Source organism: Amphiprion ocellaris, chromosome 9 (genome assembly GCF_022539595.1).
Source record: "Amphiprion ocellaris isolate individual 3 ecotype Okinawa chromosome 9, ASM2253959v1, whole genome shotgun sequence".
Lineage (NCBI taxonomy): Eukaryota > Metazoa > Chordata > Actinopteri > Pomacentridae > Amphiprion > Amphiprion ocellaris.
The window spans coordinates 419,294-428,478 of record NC_072774.1 but is presented as its reverse complement, the minus strand read 5'-3'; positions in this window follow the sequence as shown (position 1 = coordinate 428,478).

The window sequence follows — 9,185 nt, the reverse complement described above, 5'->3', positions numbered from 1 at the left end:
GGATCCAGTACAGAGACTCTAATGAAGGGATCCAGTACAGAGACTCTAATGAAGGGATCCAGTACAGAGACTCTAATGAAGGGATCCAGTACAGAGACTAAAGATCCAAAGGTGGCCAAAGCAGGAAGTGGAGGCCGAAGAGGACGTTCGGGAAGCTGGTAGGGGAGAAGACAGGAGGTCAGGTGGGTCAGGGTCCTTCCCATCTCCACAACTGAACACCAAGTTCAGGAGGAGGTGAGGGCAGAACAGAGACACCGGCATGTCCACTGGGTCAGATGGATGCTGGACCACATCCTCAACAGCTGTGCAAAGAGGGACGGTACTTTTGGAGGCACAATGAGGACATCAGCGAGGCAGCTCCAACCCTCCAAGCAGACTATCATCTCTGTCAGAGCTGGGAAGAAACCAAAACCTGCCAGTAGAGCATCAGGCATCCTAACCTCTGCAGGGGATGGGCAGCTGTTGGTGGACCTCCAGAGGCAGCTGTTGGTGGACCTCCAGAGGCAGCTGTTGGTGGACCTGGAGCTGCAGCTGTTGGTGGACCTCCAGAGGCAGCTGTTGGTGGACCTGGAGCTGCAGCTGTTGGTGGACCTCCAGAGGCAGCTGTTCGTGGACCTCCAGCAGCAGCTGTTGGTGGACCTCCAGAGGCAGCTGTTGGTGGACCTGGAGCTGCAGCTGTTGGTAGACCTCCAGAGGCAGCTGTTGGTGGACCTGGAGCTGCAGCTGTTGGTAGACCTCCAGAGGCAGCTGTTCGTGGACCTCCAGCAGCAGCTGTTCGTGGACCTCCAGCAGCAGCCAAAGTTCCACAACCACAGTACAGCTACCGCCCTCAGACATTGTCCTCGTGTCTGAATCCACCAAGCAGGTTGTTGGAGCTGACAGTCAATGGGAAGACCTCCTGGAAGAGGCCTTTGAACAGAAGCGCTCCAGATATGCAGAGGTGGTCTACAGCTGTCAGCAGCAGGATGGAGATCAAGGTGTCTCCAGTGGAAGTGGGATGGAGGGGTTTGTAGTCCATTCCTTAACTTCAGCCAGCTATGGATCGAGGGAGAGAGGAATCTTATTTTTATTTCTTCAACCTCTATTTTACCAGGTAAGTTAGCTGAGAACTGGTTCTCATTGACACAACGACCTGGTCCAGAGGAGAGCCATCTGCAGACCCACCGTAGAAAAAGCCTCAAGATCAGGGGTCCCCAAACTTTTTTCTGTGAGGGCCACATACCTTTTCCCTTCTCTGATGGGGGGCTGGGGTCAGTTTGTAACAGAAAAAGTGTGACGATCGCAGGGGTGCCTAAACGTAAACAGTTATTGTTTTCCAGAAAGCCACACATAACCAAATATTAATAACCCTTTCCAGGATCTTTACAGAAAAAAGTCAGGAAATAAATAATAACACTATTAATGAAATAAAATTACACTATTTAGGAAATCAATAAAAATCAAATAACCCTCTCTGGGTTCTTCACAGAAAAAAAGTCCATGGAACATTAACTTTCTGTTCTGCCATGCACAATCTTAACAGGTAAAAGTTCAGCTTAGTTGTCAGAGCAGAATCTCTTACTTAAATGACTCATATGAAAAGTCTCCACGAATAAAAATGAGCAGCTGCGCTGTGTCCTGCATGTCTGTGCTCTCATCCAGTGCTAATGAAAAAAACGTCAGATTCTTTGGTCTTCTGCTGCAGCTGGGCAAATACATTACCCCTGATTTCTTTAATGCGTCTGGTGATTGTATTCGCCGACAGACTCACGGCATTAAAGATATCTTTCTTCTCGGGACACACCTCCTCCACGACAGCATTCAAACATTTCTTGACAAATTGTCCATCAGTGAAAGGTTTACCGCTGCTTGCTATCAGTTGAACAACCTGAAAGCTGGCACGAACGGATGACTGGTTCAGCTGAGCTTGGCGTACAAATGTATTCTGCTGAGCTAACAGTCCACTTTTTAGCTTTGAGTTTGTCTGCTCGCATTTGGCCTTGCAAGCTTTCATACTTGTCTTTGTGATGGGATTCATAGTGTCGGCGCAGATTGTATTCTTTGAATACCGCCACCACCTCTTGACAGATGAGACAAACAGCCTTTTCTTTGCACTGAACAAAAAAATAATCGTTTGTCCACTGCAGGTTAAATACCCTGCATTCTGAATCAGTTTTTCTCTTACCTAACCTTTTCGCCATTATTCCGTTTTACTTGACAGGGGCGAGTCTAGACTGCAGAAGGGTGGACTAGAATGTCACGTTCTATGTGTGTATTAGTCTCGATCGCGTGGCCAGACTGAAAAAAATCATAATGCGTCTCTGGTATTGTTCAAGGGGCCAGACCAAATGTGGAGGCGGGCCGTATCCGGCCCGCGGGCCGTAGTTTGGGGACCACTGCTCAAGATGGTTCAAGAGAGGAGGTCCATTGAGGCCTAGTAGCTCTGGACACAAGCTGGGTCTGACCAGCCCTGAGTCCAGAGGCAACAGCAGATGTTTCCTCACAGCATTGAAGAAAACATGTCATTGTTATTGGATATATGTGTAATAATATGGACACATTTCCTTCATTTGTTTTCTGGGGGTTTTTTTTGGTCAGTTGGCTTGTGCAGGTTGTATTTTATAATATTTAGTTGTTTTTGCATATTTCTAGTAATGTGTACAGTTTTCTGTCATTGTTGTGTTTATTTCTTGAGTTCTAGCCGCGATGCTCGATGACAACGTCCCTGTTCTCTCTAAAGCTGTTTTCTGAGCTGCATTTGTTGGATGAATTTAATTATTAGTAGCTTTTAATTGTGGTTCTAGCAGGTTAATGACTGTAGTTCTGCAACAGCTTCTTATTTAAACTCCGATAAAGCTCACATCAAACATTAGTCACTATTACAAACACTTATTTCTAATTAAATCTATCACTTTCCATCATTTTGTGTCTTTTTTGTTCAGCTGGCTTGTAGTCGTGGCTGGATTTTGTAATAATTCAACACAACCAGGTTCTTATTCCCTCATTTTCTCCCAAAATTCCCTCTGATGAAACTCCTCCCAGAACCCCAGGCGCTTGTTAAACTGGTACACTGGAACTGTTTCCAGAAGATGATGAGGCCTCGGTTCACAGCATCGCTCTTCCCGCCATCCATGGTCTCTGTGACGTCACATCCGGGGGACATGCCAAGACGCCGGGACAGGCGTGTTCAAGGACACACGTGTGTCCCATGACATTGTGGGAGATATCTGGGGCAGCTGTAGGTGAGGAGCGTCGCCGCCGTGGCCTCGATGTGTGACGCCATCTCACACTCAGCTGCTCCATTATTCTGCAGGAGGGAACCACCGGCCGGGAGGCTGTGAATGAGGAGAAGACAGCGCTGGATGGTGGTTGGACCACAGCTGGATGCTGCTGGATGCTGGTTGGATGATGGCTGGATGCTGCTGGATGCCGGTGGGATGGAGGTTGGATGACGGCTGGATGACGGTTGGATGATGGCTGGATGCTGCTGGATGCTGGTTGGATGATGGCTGGATGCTGCTGGATGCTGGTTGGATGATGGCTGGATGCTGCTGGATGCCGGTTTGATGACGGTTGATGACTGCTGGATGATGGTTGGATGGCGGTGTGATGCTGCTGGATGCTGGTTGGATGATGGCTGGATGCTGCTGGATGCTGGTTGGATGATGGCTGGATGCTGCTGAATGCCAGTTGGATGATGGCTGGATGCTGCTGGATGCTGGTTGGATGACGGCTGGATGCTGCTGAATGCCAGTTGGATGATGGCTGGATGCTGCTGGATGCCGGTTGGATGAAGGTTGATGACTGCTGGATGACTGCTGGATGACTGTTGGATGACGGCGTGATGCTGCTGGATGCTGCTTGGATGATGGCTGGATGCTGGTTGGATGATGGCTGGATGCTGCTGGATGCCGGTTTGATGACGGTTGATGACTGCTGGATGATGGTTGGATGGCGGTGTGATGCTGCTGGATGCTGGTTGGATGATGGCTGGATGCTGCTGGATGCTGGTTGGATGATGGCTGGATGCTGCTGAATGCCAGTTGGATGATGGCTGGATGCTGCTGGATGCTGGTTGGATGACGGCTGGATGCTGCTGAATGCCAGTTGGATGATGGCTGGATGCTGCTGGATGCCGGTTGGATGAAGGTTGATGACTGCTGGATGACTGCTGGATGACTGTTGGATGACGGCGTGATGCTGCTGGATGCTGCTTGGATGATGGCTGGATGCTGGTTGGATGATGGCTGGATGCTGCTGGATGATGGCTGGATGCTGGTTGGATGATGGCTGGATGCTGCTGGATGCTGGTTGGATGACGGCTGGATCCTGAGGTCCGTTGAAGACGGCAGCGTCCCCAGAGATCACATCTTCCAGGATGATTTAGTGCCGCTGTCAGATCCGGAGAAACAGAAGTGGGTCAGCGTGATGAAAGATCCGTAAACCTGACGGTCCGACAGATGGAGAAGATCAGCCAAACTCATAAATAATGCACCTATGTAATATTTACAGAATATTAGAACACTGATCACTGATCCACAGCACATTCTCAGCCTTTTCTGCTCTGCTCACATTTTTCCTCACTGTTGGTTCATTTTTCTCTGCAGCATAAAATCCTATAAAAGCTCAATGAAAACAGAACGACCAAGTTTATGTCACTCGGAGACTTTCTCACTTGTTTTAGGGGCACTTTGGATGCAAACATCTCCATGTTTTCTACTTTCACAAACATTAATCAGCTGTACAAAGATGTTCCACCATCATCAGCAGATGTTCCACCATCATCAGTAGATGTTCCACCATCATCAGTAGATGTTCCACCATCATCAGTAGATGTTCCACCATCATCAGCAGATGTTCCACCATCATCAGTAGATGTTCCACCATCATCAGTAGAAGGTGTTCCACCATCATCAGTAGGTGTTCCACCATCATCAGTAGATGTTCCACCATCATCCGTAGATGTTCCACCATCATCAGTAGAAGGTGTTCCACCATCATCAGTAGGTGTTCCACCATCATCAGTAGGTGTTCCACCATCATCAGTAGATGTTCCACCATCATCAGTAGATGTTCCACCATGCTGAACGGATCTCCAACTACCTGCTCCTCTGTTCTCTGGTTCTGCTGCATTTTATTGGCTTTCCTCTCAGTCTCTCTGAGGAAACACTTCCTGCAGTTCAACCTGGAAACTCATGATTGTTGGTTGCTGCTGAGTCTCTAAAATCTTTTCTACCAGAGAGAGCAGAATTTTTAGACTTTTGCAGAATCTGTTTTGTACAAATGATTTATTTTGGGCATATTTTGAATAAAGTGGTTCTTGTGAAATATCACGATTTTAAGATTTTGATTTAATTAAATTTTGTGATTGAGCTCATGTGAGAGATTAAACCAATGCAGGAAAATTAGCAAAAACATACAAATTATTCATGAAAAACTCTCAAACTTTTTGCATGACGATCGGTCCCTTCTGGCTTTGCAGCTGTACTTCATTAATTTATGGTTTTGTACAGAATCCGTTTAGTGCAAACTGTTTGTTTTTGACCCATTTTTACATGAAATTTTGATGAAATATTGCAGTTTTAAGCTCAGGTTTGGTTGATTTTCTCACATGAGCCAGACATTACACAGGATTCATTCAAGGAAATCTGGATTTTCTTTCTGATTGCTTCTGTTTTCTTGCTGATAAAAAGTGTTAGTTTGTTGATTTTTAAAAAAGAAAGTTTGCTTTTTTTAAAACCAGATAACACCTGAATCTGAGCTTAACGAGTAAATAACGTCAGGAAAACATCCAGTTTAAATATCTGCATGAAAATAAGAGAAGCAAAGTTTAAATCTGGATGTAATCAGTTAGTAAATATCAGTCAATAAACATCAGCCAGTAAATATCAGCCAGTAAATATCAGCAGGTAAATATCAGCCGGTAAACAGCCGGTAAACAGCCAGGAAACCTCCCACTGAACTTCCTGGCTGCTCTGCTCTCTCTCTCCAGCAGCTCTGTTATGTAATGACACCTCAGCACATAAGAAGACAATAGCCCAGATATTTCTATACAACGGGGGAACAAACGTGCACGGCTCACATGCACACAGCCGGATGGTAGGCAGCAGCCCCATGGGGGTTTGTGCTGAGAGCCGGATGAATTATTCCATTATTTTACTGGAATGCTGAGCATTTCTAGCCTGCAGTCGCTAATCCCGGTCCAATGCAGAGCTACAACCATCGAGTCTCTCAAGAGTTACAGTTTCTCCAGAATCACCCTGACCCAGAACCCACCCTCACCCAGAACCACCCTGACCCAGAACCACCCTGACCACAACCACCCTTGAACCCTCTTCTGCTGATGATGGTGGAACATCTACTGATGATGGTGGAACATCTTTCTACAGATGATGGTGAAATATCTACTGATGATGGTGAAACATCTACTGATGATGGTGGAACATCTACAGATGATGGTGGAACATCTACAGATGATGGTGGAACATCTACAGATGATGGTGGAACATCTACAGATGATGGTGGAACATCTTTCTACTGATGATGAGCAGAGTAGAGAGGAAAAGTCTGGAAGCATGAGAATATAAAAACATCTACAGGATGAGGAGACAAAATGACAGAAATCAGACACAAAACATCAGACATAAACTGAAAAATCTGAGACATAAAACTCAAACGAGACATAAAATGACGAAGACGAGACAAAACCACCACTTATAAAGTTAGTTTTGTCCAAAGACCAGTCCACAGCCCGAAAATATTCAGAAAAATAACAATAATAGAAAAAATAGCATAAAAACAGTAAATATTTACATGTACGGAGCTGGAACCAGTGTTTTATTCATTTTTCTTTAAACACGAATCGAATTTGAGCTTAAAATCAAAATATTTCGAAGGAATAAGCTGAATGGATGGTAATGTGTGCTTTTCTCATGATTTGTATTTTGTATCTTGTATCTCTTGTGACTGGACTTCTATCTTGGCAACACCAAGTATAAGTGTGGTACAGTGATATATGACACCTGTGCTGATGTCTTATTGTCTTAGCCTATGCCTGTTTCTATCGTTCTTTTGGAAAGATGAGTTACTTAATTGTTTACCCTGTGTAACACGAGAGACTTAATTCTGTTTTATCTTGGTTCTGTTTACTTTTATAATTTTTCCTTTTTTTTTTGTTTTTTTGTTTTATTCGTTTCATTTATTTTTTTTCTTAATTTATTCATTTGTGATTATTGTTACTATTATTGTTATTATTGATGTTATGTTTTCGTTTAACTCTGTTATAAAAGTTGAAAACTAATAAAAAAGTGAATTACAAAAAAAAAAAAATCAAAATATTTCACCAAAATGGGGCTGCACAGTGGTGTAGTGGTTAGCACTTTCGCCTTGCAGCTAGAAGATCCCTGGTTCGCGTCCCGGCTTTCCCGGGATCTTTCTGCATGGAGTTTGCATGTTCTCCCTGTGCATGCGTGGGTTTTCTCCGGGTACTCCGGCTTCCTCCCACAGTCCAAAAATATGCTGAGGTTAATTGATTATTCTAAATTGCCCGTAGGTGTGAATGTGAGAGTGATTGTTTGTCTCTGTATGTAGCCCTGTGACAGACTGGTGACCTGTCTAGGGTGTCCCCTGCCTTCACCTGAGTCAGCTGGGATGGGCTCCAGCGCCCCCACGACCCTAGTGAGGATTAAGCGGTGTATAGATAATGGATGGATTTCACCAAAATCCCTTTATTCTACATGTCTGGTTAGAAAACGAGTAAATGTAAAATATCAGTATTGCTTTAATGTCTTTATTTTACAACCCTGTGGCTGTCGTCTCTGTAATAGTTGCAGCTCTGGATACTGCTTTCATGTTTTGTGTTCAAATTATTCTCATAAAAACTTGTTTGGTTGTTTAATAAGCAAAATAATTCTGATCTGAGTCTAACTGCTGCTTGTCTGGTTGCTTCCAGCCTCCGGGGAGTTCACAGACTCAGGTTGTGTTTCTCCAGAACAAAGATGCTTTCTCAGATTTCCATGTTGTGTTTCCTAAAATGAGACGATTTCCTTTTCAAACAAAAAACTTTAGTTGTGTTAAAGCTGTAAAATCCCCGTTTGGTTTGAGCTGGTTGTAAATGTGAGGATGTGGGTGAATCAGATGAACGGATGCAGCATCAACGCCTCAGGCTTCCTGCTCCACGACGACCACCCTGCTGACCCACTGGGGGCAGGGGGCAGGGCTTAGCCAGCAGGAAGTGGAGGTCACATGACAATCCCGTGTTTACACCATGAGGGGAATGAGTTCATGTGAGCGTGTGGCCGGTCAGCTGGAAAATATTTAACCTGAGACTGAACACAAATAAATGCAGATTATCAGCAGAGGATGGAGGGTTAGAGTTAGTAGGGTTAGTATGGTGAGTAGAGTTAGTAGAGTTATAGTTAGTAGGGTTAGTAGGGTTAGTAGAGTTAGTAGTGTTAGAGTTAGGGTTAGTAGGGTTAGTAGAGTTACAGTTAGTAGGGTTAGTAGGGTTAGTAGAGTTAGTAGCGTTAGAGTTAGGGTTAGTAGGGTTAATAGAGTTAGAGTTAGTAGAGTTAGAGTTAGTAGGGTTAGTAGGGTTAGTAGAGTTAGTAGCGTTAGAGTTAGGGTTAGTAGGGTTAGTAGAGTTAGAGTTAGTAGGGTTAGTAGAGTTAGAGTTAGGGTTAGAGTTACAGTTAGTAGAGTTAGAGTTAGTAGGGTTAGTAGAGTTAGTAGAGTTAGAGTTAGGGTTAGAGTTACGGTTAGTAGAGTTAGTAGGGTTAGTAGAGTTAGTAGAGTTAGAGTTAGTAGGGTTAGTAGAGTTAGTAGAGTTAGAGTTAGTAGGGTTAGTAGAGTTAGTAGAGTTAGAGTTAGTAGGGTTAGCAAAGTTAGAGTTAGTAGGGTTAGTAGAGTTAGTAGAGTTAGAGTTAGTAGGGTTAGCAAAGTTAGAGTTAGTAGGGTTAGTAGAGTTAGTAGAGTTAGAGTTAGTAGGGTTAGCAAAGTTAGAGTTAGTAGAGTTAGTAGGGTTAGTAGGGTTAGTAGACTTAGAGTTAGGACGAGAACCTTCTGAGGTCCATACATTATCAATAGATCAGGAATATTATCCATACATTATCAATACAGCAGGAATAATCTATTAACAATAACAGTGAACAATATCTACTTGTTAATATTTGTTATACTTCTGTGTGTTAACTGTCAGAATTTTTACT